Below are 21304 nucleotides of genomic sequence, written 5' to 3'. Positions count from 1 at the left end.
ATATTTTATGAAAGATTAGAACGGCTTTTTAAAAAACTTGGAGAATCTTTATCTCTTGAGTAATGAAGATAATTGGGATTTGCTTGATGAATATGATTAATGGAAATTTACATTAAAAAAATGTTTGTGTGTTTTTGTTTAGGCCTATATGAGACAATGTTTAATTGTTTTGTAAAAAATTAAATAAAGTACAATGTTTTCACATTTACTGAGGCACAGAATTTGTCTCATGTCTATTCTAAATCTATGAGCAAATTATAATTCTACAATTTTCCGAATTTTTTCAACAGTTGTTTGTATTTGAAATATTTATGTTACAGATCAAAAACTAGATCTTCAAGAAATCTGTGCCAGTGATTTTTTGCAACGTTTGCTCTCTATATATGCATGTTTGTGACGTAGGCAGAAAGTTCTTTATGTTCTTTCTTTTCAGGACATCCTAAACCAGCTGTGCCAGTTGGACAATATATGACCTCAAACCAGATGTTTCAAAACTAAAACTTCTTTCTTCAAATGTTCATCAAACTGGGCTGGGCTTTGGTCACTGCAGGGCATCGTTGTCATGTATAAACCTGACCCCGAGCCTAGATTCATTTTTAGTTTTTAAAACGTACAAATTTTGCAGTTCGTCTCACAACTTGTGGGGTTTATTTTGCATACTTGAATATGAACAAGTACAAATATTTAGCTTTTTTAGGGTGAATTTAAATAAAAATGAAAGGAATTACAGAGTTGAATTAAACGCCACTGAAACAGTTTACTGACCTGTTATCCTGGGCAACTGTTACATAATTTCAAGTGTCTTATCTGTGCTGTTCATCTTACTTGTCATACATATAGCAATTACCCTTAGCTTAAGACGGTGTATGCAATTCTGGATGTTTTGACATGAATGACAGTAATAAGGTTTAGTAAAAAGACATGTCTTACCAATCATGAAGAAAGTCTACTTTGTGGGATAGCCTATACCTTAGATTTAATCAGGGAATACAGAGCAAAGCAGTAGTTAGTCTAATGTTCCACTAATGTATATTTCATATCAGCTGCAGACATTAATGTACCACAGCTTTCAGTAATTCTCGAGAAATGTGACCCAGTGCCTTAAGAAACGAATAGATGGACAGAACAGATAGAAAGAACAGACAAATACAAATAAGCCAAGCTTTAAAGGATAGATAGATAGATAGATAGATAGATAGATAGATAGATAGATAGATAGATAGATAGATAGATAGCAACTATAAATATCATTTCACTCACCTAGCACTTGGAAGAAAAAATTCATCCTTCTGTCCTTTTACATGTCCGTGTTAAAATAGTACGTTTTGCCGTTTAGCGAAGCTGATAGAAATATTGAAATATTCAAATTCAATATCTCTACTTTCTCCATCAGCGCTAGAAGTTCAAACTAATGTCACGTAATTTACGTCTCTACAATGATTGGTTGATATATACCAAGGGAGGCAAGCCTCCTCTGTCATGTGTTTTTCTCAACACTCTAACCGCTGAAAGTGGAATACTCGATGGTGATTGGATCATGTTTAACGGAGGCACAAGTCCCCGGCTCTGGATTTGCATCCCCCTCCCTTCTCCTGCTCCCCAGACTCGCTTCAGCACAGTTTCTGAACGACTGTAATTACATCGGCAGATTCGGCACATAGGGGAAGAGCAGCGGTGGTTCCGACTTCAGTAATATTCTGAGATGAGATGAATAACTGGGAGTTTTATTAACATTAAATCGTCTTTCTCCCATTGCCTCCCCTGACGAGCCGCCACTGATGGATGGATGGATGGGTAGATAGATAACGTTAGATAGATAGATAGATAGATAGATAGATAGATAGATAGATAGATAGATAGATAGATATTCAATGTAATTTATATTTATATTGTTGACATACTTAGCCTATATATGAAGAGAGTGAAAGTGAAATGATAAAAGATGTGCAGTAACCTTGTTCATCTGGATGTTTTGCCACTGTATGTTTGTGTCTCAAAACCTTGTGCCGAGACGATGCCCAAAAATTCCAGTCCAGGTAGACATGTACTCTCTCTCTCTCTCTCTCTCTCTCTCTCTCTCTCTCTCTCAGAGGGCTGGGTTGAGCCTACAAAACACCTGAGGGAAAACACGAAAGTACAGTTGGTTTTCGTGAGCAGGGCAGGACGACAGAACCATCATTCCCACCTGAAGAGGACTGGAGCCCTGCTTCATCATTTCACAGGTTGGTCTGGAGATATGTACTTAGTAAGGGAAAATGAGTAAAAACTTTAATTCGTGAAATGACTTTAACAATGGACTTTGCGGTTCCCACGTGGTTTGACGCAGAACAGTGACATTTTGAAGAAGTAACGTTACAGCAACTTCTGTTTACTCCGCCTCTGAACGGCTGCCATTGGTTTAATTTCAGCTTCGCGTTGTTTCCTGTCTTTTGTTCAAGGTGTGTCGCAAGAAGTCGAGATCCGAAGAGCCCAAAGCGTTTAAACGATCTGCTGTTAGAGCCCGAGCACTAAACCCGTTACAGGTGAGTCTTTCCATAGTTCAATTCTACTAAACCACATTTGTGTTGCCAGCATGAATTCGTACGGTGACAAATTAACTTATGCAATGTAATAATAGCATCAGAGCAAATATATAAGTAGTATTATTATTAAAGTAACATATTATTAAAACGATACAGTAACAGTGTAGAGCACTGAGAAAGGAGCAATTCAATTTTAACAAAACAAATAAATTGCAGAAATAATATCAAGAAAGATAAATAATGAAGACTGTAACTAAAGTGGTTTAGTGATGGAGACAGACTCAAGTTTATTCACTATTCTTCATGTTAGCAGACTGACTCAGTCTCAGTTTCAGTTTTACTTTTATCCACATATTTTTTAAAGGTGTTTGTGTATATTGTGCATTCTGTCAAAGCGTAGTCTCGATTTTGCTGTGATCGCAGAGTGGACACAAGCTGACTTCCTGTGGGAGCCTTGCTTTCCTGCGTCTGCTTGTTTCTACAGGGATTGTGTTTTTTGAGTCTGTATGTTGTCAAGCTGCCTGTCAGTTTTTATCCGAAGCGACGTACAGTGTTCCCTGGAAATCAATCCCGCTTACTAGACCCATACGGTTGAGCTACAGAAACAAGCACATATGTTTCATTTGAGAGTGATATTAGTGAAACAGAGATTAAATCACTCTTCTTTCAGTTTCCTAAAGTTGCTTGCGTCAAAATAATAGACTGTTTAAATAGATTACAATTTTAAAGGGATAGTTCACCAAAAAAATGATAATTTACTCAGGCTCATGTCATTCCAAACCTAAATGATGACCAAATTTAAATTTTAGGGTCAACTCTCCATTGAAGCACCACTTGTGTGTATTGTAATAGGTGATTTATTCTACATCTGAAGAGGTGGCATACTTTTCCTCTTGTTTACTTTCCTGTAGACATTGGTGATCTCCCTTTCAGAAATGTTTAACCTTGGACAAAGGCAAAGTGAAGGTGACCTGTTCCTCATGGTAATGCTCCGTAATGTTAAAATAAGAAGCTTGTTTACTGACTTGTTTACAGTGTAAACTTAGGTGTTAACCATACGGATAAGTGCTGTGTCTTGTAACACAATGTATGTTTACCTTAAGTTTAGTTTTCCATTGAATTGCTTAATGAATGAACTGTTAGACCCCGTATACCGCTGTATTCTCCTTCGAACTGCTGATAATATTTTAATCGAACCTAAGAGAAGAGCTCCATCTTAGCTGTTAGTGTGTTGAAAGATTGTTTCACTTGCTAAGTGTTATGCAAGTTTCCTCTTTAGAGTTCTGTTAGTTTCCGCCAAAGAGATGAATGACACCTTGCCTGGTTTGTGTGTTCAGTAAACACCCATTAACCTTTTGCATTCTCTTTGTGGGCTTGGAAGGCATTCTCGTACTTACGATGGCCGAGAATAGGAACTTAGGAACACTTATGTTAGTCAAGTTTCACTTGATGATTTACTGTTGTATGCATTGTTGGTTATATTTCAGTGTGCATGTTCAATGACATCTAATGAACTTTGATAAGACTCACTAGAGTCTTTTGGAACATTGTGTCTAAGGAATGCAATGAGTTCATAAGATTAATCTTTAAAGTTGGCATGAAATGAATGTTTGTTCACCCTGTCGGTTTTCGAAATGCATATTATAAATCTAATTGTTAATGATTCAGCAATGCATGCATTTCGTTAATTTAATAATGTTTAATAGAATTGTCATACCTGGACCTTCCAGTGAAACGACATACACTCTCTGGTGGCGTATGCAGGACTTCTTCAGTCACTTAGTCAAATGTTTTGATAATCCATTACATTCTTCCGTTGCATCGCAGTTTTAATGCAAAATCCCAACTTCTCTTTTTTTGCCAGTTGTTCACAGAAGAGAGAGGCTGGGAAGTTCTGGTTTGTAATGACTGTAATGAAATTTTGAATAGTTTTGTGTGATACAAAATCTAATTTAGGCTAAACCTTGCAACAGAAAAGTTTTTAGAATTGTGCGGAAGTGCACAAAGTCACGTTTTAAAGTTGATTATGCAAAATGAATAAGAAATATTTAAGATTCTGTTCAGTTTCTAGATCAAATAAGTAAAATTGTGACATTGACCATGTGAATTCCTTTGTTTGTACAAAAGACCAGATTTTCTCATTGCTCTTTGACCAGATGCTCTTTGAATCATTTTGAAAATGATGCTGGAGAACATTACCAACAGCTTTTAGACTTGGAGTTCATGCAGTGTGAGAGAAATTAACCAGAAATGGAAATTAATTTTCACACAAATTGTTATGTTGATGATCATTTATAATGATTTTTGTTTTATTAAATTAAAAATATGCTAAATATGAGCATTTTTACTAGTGGTCTCAGACGTTTGAACCTCATTGTATTGTGTATGTATTTTGAATGTGTAATTGATTTCAAATGAGACTATTAGCATGGTCATTGTGACATTTCAGAGTTAATGTATTTGCTGACTCTCTACACACCTGCACTCCAAACACATTGCTCAGCCTTGCTGAATCAAACAATCACATTGTAGTTTAATTCCATTCATTCCTGAAACGAGGCATTCCCCTGTGACATACTCGTTCCTCACTCATTCCTCTCATGAAACAGCGCTGAGTAAGATGCATCAGAGCTCGTACCTAAAGTGACAGCTCGCACACTTTTTCTTTCAATTGTTTTTTCAATTGTCTCCACCAGTAGTCTGGAATCTAGATTATTTCAGGGAGAGCACCTGTTTAAATATTTGTGAGTAGTTTTACTGATTTGATTGATACAGATAATGGCAGGCAGGCCAGATTAGTGTTGTTGTATGAAAATTCGGATAATTTTCTGGCCTTTTAATTTATTTGTTTAAAAATTCGGTCCCTCCTTTTAAATAAGCAACCTTAATAATTTGGATTTCAGTTGGTTTCAGTTCAATGGTCATTCATAGTTCACCCAGAAATGAAATGTCTTTCAAAATCCTATGACTAATTTATAATTTAAATTTCAGTCGGTTCCTTGCACAAATCTATTAATATATTCATTGGCTTCAGAAGACCTTGGGTGCATCTCAATCAGCTCACTAGCTTCCTAGGTCGTGAATCAGTATATTGTGTAGTGTACATGAATTCGGGCACTGATAAGGACCCTGGCTGGCTCACTAGACATTGGGACACTGATGACTGTATTTGCGGCGACATGGCAATGTCTTCATTGTACAACATCACTACTGGTATGAACAACAGCAGAACTGATATCTTTCTGACTGTTGAGACACAACCTTGGAATATAGAGCTGGTAAGTCCCACCCCTTCCGCTAACCCCACTGGACCTCTAGGTTGAAAAATCGTCAATGCAAGTGAATGTGAGAAAATAATTATTTTCTGGTCTCGTTTGAATTTTGCCATGAATGTGAACATATGTTGTCTGTGAATTTTTAATATAATTTTTCGTGTGAAGAATGCTACAATTTAGCGGGTAGAAGTTTGATACGGTTAGACTTTGTGTGAGAGCACTTTGTGGACTACAACTAGTTTTTACATCAGAAGGGAATCTGAAGAAAGAACAGCCCATTTGGTTTGAATGGTGACATTTGGGTACAAAACACACAGGCATCTCGATCTGTCTCCATAGGTTATCGCAGCATTAGCACTGTGATTTGACAAGTGGAGGGAAAATGTGTTATGGGGTGACGTCACATAGGCGACATGTAGTCTTTCTCGTCTTTTTCACAACTGCTAGCCAAAGAATCATACAATATACTGTCAAACTCGTAACATGAAAAATTATATAAAAAATTCACAGACAACATATGTTCACATTCATGGCACAAATCAAACGGGACCAGAAAATAATTATTTTCTCACATTCACTTGCATTGACGATTTTTCAACCTAGAGGTCAAGTGGGGTTTTACGGATGGGCGGGACTTACCAGCTCTATAGGGCCCCAAAACACTGTTAGGGTGAGTAGATGATCACAATTTTCATTTTGGGTCAAGTATCCATTCAAGTTTCCTTTACAAAGAAAGAAGGTATTGCACTGGCTGTTGGATTGAGCGCCTGTCTTGACAGATTAGTTTTTGTGTTTTGGAGATTTTGGAGGCCTGACGGGCCATGTATCGTACTGGTTAGGCACTGGGTTATTTTGGTAGAGTGATGAAGTTTGAGTGATATGTTTTTTTTTTTTCTTGTGTACCGCAGAAACTAAGAAATGCCTGTTTGCAAACACTCTTGGTGCTGAATGTTCATATACCTGGCACTGACAGGCTAATTTAACCTTCTTAATGCAACAATACCTGCTTAAGGTCTTTCTTGAAATGTCACCAGACCTTTCATAGCCAAGATTACAATAAACTGTTGTATCTTGGCATTAGCATTATTCAGGGGTTGCCATGGTTCCATGGAGCATTGTTATTAGATGAGCCATTTGTTGTAAAAGCCCTCAGCGAGGTACAAAGGGAGTTTGTGAAATGTGATAGCATTTTTTTCCCCTGGTTGCTGGATTGAGACAAACACACATTCTTAACCTCTTTTAAACCAGCCTAAATTGGTTTGCTGGTTTAAGATGGTGTATCTGGTCACCCAGCATGGATTTACCATGTGTTCCTCTGGTGTAAGATGGCCTGGCCTGTGTGGTCCATGTTAACATTGGCTTGATTCTTTCCAAAACGAGACAGAAAGTTTCAGAAACCTGAGCTACAGGAAGCTGAATGGGGTCTTTTATGATGCCATTTTGTGTGGGTGCACAAGTATTTATTGTACACACGTTTTTTTGCCGTATATGCATTCAGGCCTTTAAGAGTAGTTTTGCTAATAGGGCCCATGCTTTTTTTTATTCACGTCTCTGAACACTTTCCTGTAGAGCAGCACATGCTGAAATAACTTATTACAATTACCTCAACAACACCATCTCATATTTATTAACCACTCTGTAATCACACACTCATGCAGTGTGTGGATTATTCAGTGACCTTCAGACCAGCTGACATTTTAATCGACTCTTTGTCATTAATTTTGCAGAGCAGTCGTTAGTGGTTAACCTCTATTTAGGGTTGTTTGATTTATGGATTTTTTGGAAAAGTCGTGACTCGTGATTATGATTTTAAAATGATTATTTTTTATCTCTAGGTTTGCTGTACTTGTATTAATAATATAATAATAATTGTAGTATAACGTTTTATTTAAGTTTTTATTATTAATATGAATTATTATAATAACCATTTTAGTATTAAATAATAATAACAACACTTTTTATACCACAATGTAACACACCGTGTAACGCCGGTAACACCGACTATCGCAGCAAGCCTAGAATGTAGTAAAGTAAAAGTGAAAGTTTCCCAAAATAAAAATTCTCTGATAAAGTGCAGATACTTAAATGTAGCCCACTTAAGTACAGTAACAAATTAAAAATTATTTGTTACTGTCGACCACTGTTCAACATACAATACTGATCCTAACGGAAAACAACTGTGCAGTATGTTGCTCAAGTCCCCAGGTTACTCCTCAGGTGAACACAACTGAAGTTTACAGAAGCCACACCCTCACCGCAGCAGATCTCTCAACACAGAGGCCATTTGTAATAAGAGAGTCCCAGATATCCATTCATTCTGAGTAAGAGAACATGAGTGGAAGGCCGGGAGTGTTTGTGTTTAGAAAGTTTGTATGGAACAGTTTCTAGTTGGCCTAGTTGAGCTAAAAAAGGAATTTACAGATTGACAAACTTGTCATTTACCAGAAGTAATATAAGTCAAGTGCGTAAGCTGAAAAAAACTTGAGTAATGTCTTTTCTGTCAAGCTTGTGAAGTTTTTGGTCTTGACTAGCTGGAATGAAAGTAATTTCCTTGTTTGTGGGTTGTTACTGACGTGGCTCTTGATTCACTTCTTTGTAGGAGAGCTGTTCTGTCTTGTTCTTTCTCGCAGATCGAATATCTGATAGAAGTTGTTGGATTGTTTTGTTCAAAAGAATGAAACTTGCAATTTCCGTAACTTGTTATCAGGGTTTGAGATGTCCAGGAGGGTGGAAGTTAAATTAAAAAATCTATAGAATTCCATATAGTAGTTTTGCAGAATTTGTGCCTCACTGAGGCAGGCTGCATTTATTTAATCAAAAATATAGTAAAAACAGTAATAATGTAAAAAAAAAAAAAAAGAATATATTTTTAAATTGTTAATGGCAAAGCTGAATTTTCAGCAGTTAAAAAACTGTAGTAAATATCAGGTTTCTGGTATCGTATGCATTGCTTTTGAGATGCTCGTGAGCAGAATTGACAAATGAATTGGAGTCAGCCCTATGTTCCCACAGCCCTATGTTCCCACATTTCTAAGAATTATTTTTTTTACTGAAAATGTTGAAAATTAGGCCCTATGTTCCCACAGCCCTATGTTCCCTCAACCATATGTTCCCACAGCCCTATATTCCCACAGTCCTATGTTCTCTCATTTAATTATGTCCCCTATGAAGGGTAGGTTTTAGTGCTTGTGCTGGTACAGGGATAGCCCAATTACATCCCAGACAAGTCTCCCTCCTGTGAGGGGTAGGTTTAGGTATGTTAGGGTTAGGGTTAGGGTTAGGTTTAGGGCTGTGGGAACATAGACATGCTCCCAATTAATTCATATGAACAGATCGTTCAAATAAAGTTTCTTTCAGTGTGCATACAACTGTGGATGCATCTGTGTTTGTGTGCCAGTTACAGTAGATATAAAAATAGGGTAATAAGAAATCAGGACAGACCCAAGAAAAGAGCACAAATTAAATGCTTTAACCTTATTGTTCTTCTTGTGGCCTAGATCTGTTCTGCTTCAATTCACACACTCTCAGCAGTGCCAATGAGGCGAATTGACCACCTTTTAGGACTTCTCTGAACGTAAATTCAGTTGACTCTCAATGAAACATCACGTCCAGGTGCGGGGGTGGTTAAATTCCATTTGTTGTGTTAACATCTCGTCTCTTTTCTCATCAGCATTTGTTTTCTTGTATTGACAATATGCTTAAAGAAGGTTTACATTTTGCACATTTTACTGTGATGAGATTTCCCGGCATTTCCAGCATGGCTTGTTTGGCCAGCAGAAAGCAAAAATGTTTATCTAGCACACTTTTAGCATAGCATACTAACATAGTACTTCTACTATCTATATAGTGTACATTATTATTGCACAGTATGCTAATTTTCTGCATCTATAAAATAAAAGGAGGACCACATTTTTTCACATCTCCTTAACTCTTGGCAGTCAGATTACACAACCAAGTGAATTTTTTATGTAAAATGAGACGAAAAAAACAACATTGCTCTATTTAAATAGTCTATTTCAGTGTTCGCTTTAAGCTTGTTCTGCGGAGCACTATCAGAAAACCTCCACCTCCCCAGCTCCACCTGTTTAGATTGCTAAATTATTGAACCCCCTCTGACCTGCAAGACATTCTGGTTTTGTAAACAAAAACACTTCAACTAAGGCATCAGTAAACCATCATAGAAAGTTTATTAATACACATTTGTGACCCTGGATCACAAAATATTTGTGGCAATAGCCAACAATACATTGTATGGGTCAAAATGATCGATTTTTCTTTTATGCCAAAAATCATTAGGATATTAAGTAAAGATCATGTTCCATGATATCCAAGATATTTTGTAAATTTCCTACCAGAAAGATATAAAACATTTATTTTTGTGAGTGAATGCAGCACCATCGCAAACAAAAATGGACAACTTTAAAGGCCATTTTCTCAATGTTTCGATTTTTTTTTTGCACCCTCAGATTCCAGATTTTCAATAGTTGTATCTCGGCCAAATATTGTCCTATCCTAACAAACCATGCATCAATGAAAAGCTTATTTATTCAGCTTTCAGACGATGTATAAATCTCATGTATAAAAAAATGACCCATGTGACTGGTTTTGTGGTCCGGGGTCACATTTGAGTGATTCTGAGAGTTACTGAAAAATATCAAATTGGCTCTAAACATCCATGTACAAAGTTATGCAACCCTCAAGAATCAAATTTTGTAGAGAATCATTTACTCTTCATAACCTCCAATAAACGTTGCCTGTAAGTGCTCACAAGCTTCTGACACTTTCTACTGAAATCTTAGGCCATTCCTTGTGTGCATAACTTCCAACTCATTATATTCTTTGGTTTCCGTGCTGCCACTGTTTCTTTCAAATCTCACCTAAGATTTACAAGCAAATATAAATCTGGTAACTCAAGAACATTCAGAACTGATCCCTGAACCAAGCTTTGATAGATTTGGATGTATGCTTGGGATCATTAGTCCAGTGATCCAGTAAATCTTTAGTTTACACACTGAAGGCATCATAATCTTTGCCAAAATGGCCTGATACTTCAAAAAACCCATGACGCCGGTCATATGGTCAAGATTTTCACTTCCCGTTGCAGCAAAGCTTATGATCAAATCTTATTCTCCTTGATGAAATTGCACTTTTATATATATTATATATATATATATATATATATATATATATATATATATATATAATCCCATATATTTATATATCATTTTTTTTTTAATGTTTTTAAAAGAAATCTCTTCTGCTCATCTCTTGTGAAATATTACAATTTAAAACAGCTGTTTTCTATGTGAATATATATAGTAAACTGTCATTTATTCCTGTGATCAAAGCTGAATATTCAGCATCATTCTAATATGCTGATTTGATGCTCAAGAAACATTTATCATTATTATCAATGTTATTTGATGAATAGAAAGTTCAAAAGAACAGCATTTATCTGAAATGGAAAGCTTTTGTAACATTAAACACTACCGTTCAAAAGTTTTGGGTCAGTAAGAATTTTTATTTTATTTGTTGGGGAAAGAAATAAAAGAAATCAATACTTTTATTCATCAAGGATGCAGCGATTGCAGTCTATATAAATGCCTCATTCAGTCATTAATTCATCCATTCAGTCTGTAATTGTCAACTTTGCAAATTTGAAAAAAATGCATAACTGCATTCCCAAATTCGTGCTAAAATCAGCACATGTCCAGTTCACTGCATTCATTCACTGTGAACTGAGACGCGGAGCTGATCACGTGCTGATTGCGTAAGCGAAGTGCGCACTTCTCTTTGCGCATCACAAACAGACAAGCCACGTCAGAAATCGCGTGCTGTCTGAGTAGGTACTACATTTCAATTTGAATTTACTTCGCGACTGTTAAAAAAGTATGTTCTATATAGTATGAATTTGTGTAGTATGAATGTAATCCGGATACATCCGCTAGTTATCATTATCATGTGACCTACCAGCATCAGTTGCGTCCCTTCACCTCCATTCATAAATCCTCTCCTGTGGCCTCATGGGATAGTAAAGTGTCCTTCGAATGCACACTTCAGAATCTCTCCAGAAGTAGTAGGTCATCTGGGGACTTTTTGCCAACTGTTTTTTGAATACCATGTATTCGGACGTTCTCTGTTGGCGTACAGTTTTTCGCATACTATAGATCAATGAATGGGAAACACTGATATGTGTGTGTGTGTGTGTATATGTATGTATTACATTATAAAGTATTACATGTGAGTGGTTTCCCATTATCATACATATCATGTTTCACTTCTTTTAACAGCTTCCTCACTTTTTTACAAAATAGTACCTGTAAGCAGCACTGCAGTATACAGTGTAAATTTCACAATATTTAGTTATCAAGATAGCCACAGTCTTTCTCTGTTTTACATCCACACACGCGCACACACACACACTCACACACAGTCACTGAGGGTGACTTAAGAGGGTGGACACACTGGTCCAACAAGCTTGAATGGTCTGTGACACCAATCTCCTGTTTGCAATGAGTATCTATCTAAGTATTTGCATTATACCTGTGAACTTGGCTTCCAAAAGTCTGAGAGGACTTTTCCTCAGGCATCTCACCTTTCACCCACTTAACAACCAGCCAGCGAACCTCTAGTTCGACTGAGCAGTTGTCCGTTTAAGCTGTGATCACCGGGAGTGGAAAAAATTCATGTTCGTAATCTTTGTGCATCTGCTAATGAGTACAATGTTATTGATTTTCTTAATAGACCATCTGTAGACCATCCCCTGTGGTTTGTTGAATTTGTTAATGATTACACTCTAGCCCTACACCTTGTGGAACAAGGCCCAACCTGAATATGTCTTCATAGATTCTTTGATCCACAGTCACCTCACAGATTTTCATATATTGTATGGACTTGTTAAAAGCTCTTTGTGGTGAAGCACAAGGTTCAAATTCGATGATGTGTGGAAATCCTAAGTTGGTTCTGCAGTGCTCTTAAGCTGCATGTTCACATTGCTAGTCATCAAATCAGATCATTGTGTGCGTTTACTCTGGTGTGTAGCAGCATTGGTTGCTATAGGATTGACTTGGGTGTTAGATTTTTTTTTTCTTTTTTTAATGGCCCTCAGACATTATTGCTGTGCCATACGGGTGGAAAGCTGAGAGTAGAGATTGTATGTACTGTAGATCTAGCTGCTATCATTTAATTCTTACCAATTATTTCATGTGGTTTATCATGCGAAATATGCATCACTTCATAAATGACAAAATAAAAAACATGCATAAATATGTGTTTGATCAAATTTGGTTTATCACTAAAAAAAAATTGTTGGTAAAAATTTTTAAAAATACGATTATGTTTATTATGTTATTACTGTTAATTGTTTAACACTTAGTTACACAGATGACATAAAAAATGCAAATAAACATTGATTTAACAACGTTAGATGTAGCATAAAACCATAATGTACATAACTATTTATTTAAATGAAAATACATCAAATGTGAAGTCACGCAGGGAGTTCTGGGAATGTCAATTTACTGTCAAATTTTTCCGTTTTTCACTGTCAAATTTTACAATGACTTGTTCTTTTTCACTTCCAAGAACTCTTTAATTTAACAAAAATTAAATTAAATGTAGGGTTAGATTAGTTATTCACTGTATATAGTAAGTAATTAGGGATGGGACGGTATGAAAATTTCATATCACGATAATAGTGACCAAAATTATAGTGATTATCAATATTATCACGGTTTTGTTAAAATGACCGTCGTCAAGCATTATAACACAGCGCACATGTATCACAACCACTGATCTATATAGAATGACATTATATAGATCAGTGATCACAACGGACGCGCAAGCGCTCTCTCGTTTCATTCAAATACAACTTGCCGTCTTGCGTCTCCGTTTTCAATTGTATTGAAAATGAAATCGGAGCTGATTTATTGTTTACTGAGTTTGATAATGTTTTTGTGATCATCTTGTCTGGACGATTGTTTTGTACGCTGTACAAAATTAATTTATAAATGGGTAAGATTTAAAACATTAATCTGCCTTCCGCCATTCCTTCTCGAATAAAAAAACAACAACATTGCGCGCTGCGCCTGCGTCAGCCTGTTGCTGGCTGGACATGATTTACAATGAGTTATTAAAATCGCGATAATCAAACACGGTTTTAATGATAATTCAATTTTAAACTATAATACTAACCGTCAGTACATTTTATTGTGGTTTATAGTGAAACCGGTAATCGTTAAACCTTACATTTAAAGGTTTTTATTTTATTTTATTTTTTTATGTATTTGCTATTCACACTGCATGGAACAGACCACGTCTGAATCCGAATTTGGCAGCACTGCAGCATAGCCTTAGCGTTATTGACCCACAAGCAAACATCATTTAAAAAAAAAAAAAATTATTATAATGATTATTGGCTACACTACATTTTTTCGAGGTTGAAATTTTGTTTTATGTATGTTTTATCATTATGTATGTGTCACAGTTTATGCAGATTTCTTTTTGACAGGACATAGTAGTTTACATTATTTGCATGAACATGACAGCTTAGCTTTTAGATGTAGTTTATGCAAAAAGAACACAGGGTGTTTTTAATATGTGTATGGTCACTGAGGGCTGTGCTCTTGTTGGTCTGGAGGAGGTTTTTGTATTTATGAGGGTTAGTGATGTTATAGATGCTGGCTTTGTGTGGCAGGGTGTGTTTCTCTGTTGTCCTTCTGGTAAGAGCGGGTGGTGTACAACAATAGCCCCCTTCATCATTACAGAGTTGCACTGATTTCTCGCCTCGGCTTGTGAATAATATTATAAGCGCAGGCCGGGAGGGTTCAGTTTTCAGTACTACAATAAACACACTATATCGTATATTCGGGAGAATTTTACTAGTGATCATAGGGTTGAAAATAATGCATGATTTTCTTAGCCACTGGGTTTCCCAAAAAGCGGGTCAGGTGACAAGTTTTTTTTTTTGTCTTTTTTTGGTCTTTTGGTCTTGGTCTTTTTTGCTGCTCATCACTGTGTGTGAACTCCTTTAAAAACACTTCTTTAAAGTTCAGTAGTGAAATCAAATCAGTGGTAAGGGCCGTTCACACCAAGGATGATAACTATGACAATAAAGATATTCAAAGAAAATCGTTCTAAATATAAAAGTATAGCAGAATCCACACCACAACTATAACAATAACAACACAGAGAACGTCTCGGTTATGTATGTAACCCTCAATCCCTGAAGGAGGTAACAGAGGCGTCACGTCAACGGACCGACGAATTGGGATCTCGCCTTTTGAACTTAATCACCTTCGAGTGTAAATGAAATGAGCCAATGGACATTGGCGTGCAAGATTTGCATCTCACGCTCCACCCCGCAGCACTGGTGTAAATATGGAAGCAGATGCAATTCACATTCAGGTTTTCGCTGAGGAGCCGAACTGGTGACCCGGCCGCTAGGGCTGGGCGATATGGCCAAAAAATCATATCTCTGTATTTTTTGGTTAAATGGCGATATACGATATATATCTCGGTACTTTCTACGTTTTTCTATTTGGATAAATAAAATCTGTATTTATTTTTTTTTAAATTATTTCACATCCTGCCCAATGATATCCTGCAAACAATGTTGATATTGAAGGATTTGGAAACAAATAATAAATGTAATGTAGGCTATGCAATATAGTATGTGCAAAAAGGTGGTTAAAATCACATTACATTCTAACATTGTAATATTACAATCTAAAAACAGAAATAATGCTTTTGTTTTTAAATTGAGTAAAGACTAAACTAAAAAATAAAAACAAAAGCACAAACTAATTATATTAGCCTGCATTTGATTACCCCATTATAAATGGTCACTTTCATAAAATACTTGTACGTTTACAATTCCACATATGGCACATTTATTGTCTCCAACAACAAATATTTTAGCAATATGTATATTTTAGTCAGAATTATTGCGCTACTATTCTATTGTGCTCTGTCTTTTTGGCGCGCATGTGCACGGCGGTGCTCATTCACGGAAGCTTGAATTTTGGCGGCGATTCACTTGCAGAAGGCTCGTCCTCTCCTGACAGTGAGATGGACATATTTGTTTGACTCTCTAACATTTACAGATGGAGAATATACCTGTGAAATGTAAGTTAAGCACTGAGGAAAGCACCACATCTCAAACGCATTCAACAGCGCAAGTATTTATCTGTCAGTCAGCAACAGTAAGCCTATCTGTCAGAGCATCTGACTGGGCAAGCTGCTTTAAACTTGTTAACTATCTTACCAGTTATTTTGAAGCCCTTAATATAAGCTTGGGTCATGTAAAGGACAAATTGTACTATGTACTTTCACTGCAGCAGCTCACACTGCGTCCTCAGCTATTTTTCAGATGTGCTCGTATCAAACTACTGTATCAATATAAACGGTATTTTGCTTTTCCCTTCCATATCGTTTAAAAAAAAAAAATCGATATATTGTACAACTCGATATACCGCCCAGCCCTACCGGCCACTCAGCGGCTGTACAGCAACTGTGGCGACGGGACGTGACATCTCTGTTCCCTCCTTCAGTGAGCGAGGGTGGTGACGTCTCCGTTCCCTCATTCAAGGAAACGAGGGTTACAAGTTACATACATAACCGAGACATTCCCTTTCAGTCAGTCATGTTCGTCCCGTCGACGTACCGACGAATTGGGATCCCTAACAAAGCGCCACTATTGCTGCCCCTTCCAGCGCCCTATTTAAGCCTCCTGATCCCCCCGCACCTCCTGGGGCGGAAGATGGAACAGGGATTACGCAGAGAAGGTCAATCACTGCTGTTCCGCATGATCCATACAGCGAGATTATTGGATAACACTGGGAAAGCGTGCCCATTCAAGTTTTGGAAAAGGATATTGCGGAATCCACATCCTACCTGTAAGGATGGCCATTAGGGCAGTACTACATATGGAAGGTCTCTGAGGTAGCTCCGGCCTAGTTGGGGGGAATCGATACCCAGTCAGAGCCGGCAGAGTGAACCATTAGGGGAGCCGTACAGCGGAAGAATGCACATATGGGATCAAGGTAGGGATCAGAGGTCAACCAATGGGGGTACTTATGAGTTCATTCCTGGCGTCGGACACTCCGCCACGTCTGACTGCCAAAGGTGGTGGTAGAGGAACTCAACAGGGCTCGCCAACTGGGGAACTCTACTGGAGCAGAATAGCGCACGCATTCGGTCGCAGGGGAATGGCGCAGCAAGCCGACACTTAAGCGGGGTCTCCGTTGTTACTGGCTACTTTGCACAGTGTCTGTGCGAGTAGGCTCACTAGGGGAAACGCATACTTGCATAGGCCCTGGGGCCAGCTGGGTCAGGGAGTAAAACAACTGTCAGTGAGACATGTCCAGGGTGGCAAATAGGTCTACATCAACCATGCATGGTCACTTGTTCTAGGGGAACTCCTAGAACTTGGATGCATCTTCAAAGTGCACGATGCTGCCTGCTGGCGATAGAAGAGGCGGCTGAGGGTGGCAATGCGTTGCACACCGCCAACCGCACCCTCTTGGAACCCAGAGATATTATTGAAACTTTGGGTACCACCGATACCCTGTGGGGCCAGTGGTGGAACTGAAACAAAATTGATTCTCCACCGAAACAGAAGATTCTCCACCCTGCCCACCTCCGGGGGAGGGAGTGATGTGGTCACGATCTCCCGAGATTTTCTGGTTTCTGTCAGAAAAAAGTGCCGTCCACGATCTGGTGACCTCTTCATGCACTTCCGGAAAGAAAGGTGCTAGGGCAGTGCGCTGAGAACCAGCACGAGCCGCCCAGAGAAACCAATTGTCCAACCTTGGGGGTTTGGGACACGGTGGAGGCTTTCACTCGAGCCCAACTCTCAGCGGCCCGGGAAAACATAGCCGTCAGTTCTGGGTCAGGCTCGGGCAGCCCGAGTTCTGGGTCAGTTCTGGGTCAGGCTCCCCGTAGTGGGCAACGTAGTCGAGTTTTCATCCCCGGACTCAAGCTCACCCTCTGATGCAGCAATCGACATCTGACATCCGTCCGGCGGAGCCCCGAATGAGACGACTGGCCCCCCATGGAAAGGACCAGAAGCTCCACATCTTGCCCTCACTGTGGACCTCAGGTCACCCTGGCTATTCTGAAATATATTACTCTTTCAGGGAAATTAAGCTCTCTGTAAAGCACTGAAGCGCACAGGGGAAATGGCCGCTGCACAACTAGCAGGAAATAGTGCAGCCTGCAGTGTGTATTCAAACTCACAGCACAATGAACAGCACTCTCATGTAAGGCACAACGCTTTTGAAAGCTGTGAAAACAGCCGTTTAAATGCTCTCAGAGATTGCAGCCACTGCTGTAGTGCCGTCACACCGACACCGGAACAGAGGCTTCTTCCCGAAGAACATTCGCGGACACTCACTGAATTCACATTCCGATGATTGAAAAGCAGAACAATTGAACCGCTCTGCTCCGAAGCGAAAAGTTGAATGTGTATTGCATCTGCTGCCATATTTATACAAGATGTATAATCTTGTTAGATAATCGAATTAGATGCAAATCTTGCACGCCAATGTCCGTTGGCTTGTTTAGTTTACATTCAAAGGTGATTAGGCTCTCAGGCGAGATCCCAATTCGTCTGTAGGGAAACATCATAGGAATCACTTTGAGAGATTTTTTTTCACAGCTGATCAAATCATTTACAGCCAATCAGAATTCATTCCACTTTAAACAGCTTGAGCATTTCACGAGTTCACACGTACATGAAATCAGATATAGTAATTTATGCGTATTTGGCTCCGAGCTCGGAATTTGGCCCAAACCCAGAATACTTCCCCCTTTTGACTGGGATAGAAAACCAGCCAAGAGTGAGGTGATGGGGTGGTGGAGGGATGCGGTGAAACTGTCATGGGACAGAGGTGAGGGAAGGCTACATTTTATACCGGCTTCTTCTTGTGCTGATTGGTTGATTACCTGAATGTGCTCCTCCCGAACTTTGTTACATAAAACTTAATTTAAAGCGGCAGACAACCAAAACTGCAGTGTGTGCTTAGAATAAACAGCGTTATTGTTTATTGGTGTAGATGCTAATGTAGTTATTGTTATGGTTATCTTTATAGTTGTCGTTCTTGGTGTGAACTGGCCTTTACTGTTGATATGTTTGATTTATTTCGGCGAGTCAGTTCAAATTGTCTGATTCAAATATTTGTTTGTATCCTCACTCAGAAAAGTTCACTGTTTTCTCTGCATTGTATTTTTTTAATGATGTGTTAAGACGTTTTAGCAAAAATATGTTGGTTATTTGTATTGTTATATTAGTAGGGCAAACAGTAAATGACAAATAATTCTTAGGGATGCTCCGATCGATCGGCCGCAGATAGGTATCGGCCAGTAATCACATTATATGACCTGATCGGTAGTCAGTAGGTTTGGTCGATCTCATGAACCGATCGCAATTTGATGATTTAAAAACCGTAAAAAGTTTACAGAAGGTGGATTTTGCACCACGTTCTGCTTTGTAACTTCGAAAAGCATTAGTAAACCTTAGTAAATCGCACAGCTTTATTTAGAGCAGGTTGTTTTGATTCAAACGAGCCCACACACAATATAACATGATGCGTAGATCTTGAGAAAATCCTCACGGAGTGACATGACATGATGCTTGGCTAAAGCTATAGGACTTCCGGGATCCGATCGTGTAGCGATTATTACACAGTGATATCCAATGTCATTTGAAAGTGCAGCCAATGAAAACTGGATCTTGGGTATGTTGGTATATTGAAAACTGGAGGTGTGTATATTGGGAAGGGACAATGTGTTGAGACCAATCTCAACTCAAGTAGTTTTACAGTGTTTTACACTGACCTCGTTTGGACTGGATTGATCGCTCAGATTGACAGGTATACTTCTGCTGGAAGATCAATCAACCAGGATATTATTACTTGTGACTCATTCTAAATATGTTTATGCTTTGTGGCATAACATGTAAGTAGTTCTCATATTCATTAACACTCAGATCACTTGTTTGGAGAGGTTATTGGACTTTTGATAAAAAGTCTACCATGGTTCAAAATGCCATAACTTTTGATTGCTTTGAGATATCAACACAAAATTTATCTCAGATGCAGTTGGCATGCTTGCGAACAATTCCAAACTTGATTTTATGACCTGTCATAAATGCTTACTAATAGTCATCATGTCAATCATGAACAATAACAATATAGATAAATAAATTGCATCACTCTTTCCGGGGTTTTCCCAGCAGTGTTGTAACATAACCTCCAAACAGGATCAAAATCTTTTAAAAAAATTCTTAAAAACTGTATTCTATTTTATTCTTGTATTCTATCAATTAAGACAATGTACTTGATACCTTTGTTTGTTTGTTTGTTTGTTTGTTTTTTTGTATGATAATATGAATTATATTATAAAGGGATTATATTATAATTTTATATTATAAAATTATAAATTATAATTATATTATATATTGACATTGACAGTCAACAGAGAGCTTACATATCATTTATATTAAGCCTGAATGATCTGAATTAGGATCAGTAACGGCCGATCATGATGACAAAAAATTGGTAGTCGGAATTGGCTGCAAAAAATCCTGATTGATTAGAACAGTACGATTTTTTTAATGTTTTAAAAGAAGTCTCTTTTGCTCACCAAGGCTTCATTTATTTGATCCAAAATACAGCAAAAATAGTAAAATTGTGAAATATTTTTACAATTTAAAATAACTGTTTTCTATTTGAATATATTTTAAAATGTAATTTATTCCTGTGATCAAAGCTGAATTTTCAGCATCATTACTCTAGTCTTCAGTGTCACATGATCCTTCAGAAATCATTCTATATGCCGATTTGCTTCTCAAGAATTATTTATTATTATTATCAATGTTGAAAGCAGAAAAGCAGTGTACAGTTGCTTTTCAGGATTCTCTGATGAATAGAAAGTTCAAAAGAATAACATTTATCTGAAATAGAAAGCTTTTGCAGCATAATTAATGTGTATTAAAGAAAAATATACTCTGCTACTAAAACACCCTTTAAGCCACTTCAGAAGAATATATTATGGTATTAGATATTTTAGAAATCAGATATTTTCAAAAGGCTGAAAATAGGTTAATTCATATTATACACTATACTGTACAGTGACAGTAAATACATTTATAATGTTAAGATTTCTATTTCAAATAAATGCTTTCCATTTGAAATTTCTAAACCAGTTATTTTAAGTTGTAATAATATTTTACAATATTTCAGTTTTTACTGTACTTTTTTTTTATCAAATAAATGCAACTTTGTGAGCATAATTGACTTTAAAAAAAATTTAGACTCCCAATTTTTGAATGGTAGTGTGAATAATATTTTTTTAAATCTAACACCCTTCTCCAGTTCTTGAGCAAATAAATAAATATATAAATAAATAAATAAATAAGGTTGGTTGACCTAGGGCGATTATGAAAATAGGCCTATGATAATCGAGATAATCGTTTGGGGGGGCCCTCTATTTCATCCTTGGGGACGG

At 37.5% G+C, this 21304-nt stretch overlaps 1 protein-coding gene across 3 annotated transcripts in view; it reads left to right on the top strand.

Annotated features, from left to right (window-relative positions):
• Positions 1-1507: 1507 nt before the first annotated feature.
• The window catches only part of elovl1b (ELOVL fatty acid elongase 1b), a 32048-nt gene continuing 12251 nt past the window's right edge, over positions 1508-21304 (top strand). The window contains exons 1-3 of one of the 3 annotated variants that reach the window (XM_084100760.1): positions 1508-1794; positions 2091-2222; positions 2439-2522. The gene's annotated coding sequence lies outside the window, so the exon portion shown is untranslated. The remainder of the gene's footprint in view (positions 1795-2090; positions 2223-2438; positions 2523-21304) is intronic. The other 2 variants (XM_084100762.1, XM_084100761.1) reach the window with 2 other exon arrangements.

Source organism: Abramis brama (genome assembly GCF_963993115.1).
Source record: "Abramis brama genome assembly, chromosome: 23".
Taxonomy (NCBI): domain Eukaryota; kingdom Metazoa; phylum Chordata; class Actinopteri; order Cypriniformes; family Leuciscidae; genus Abramis; species Abramis brama.
The sequence above is the reverse complement of the archived record's forward strand: the minus strand, read 5'-3'. Positions and strand labels throughout refer to the sequence as shown.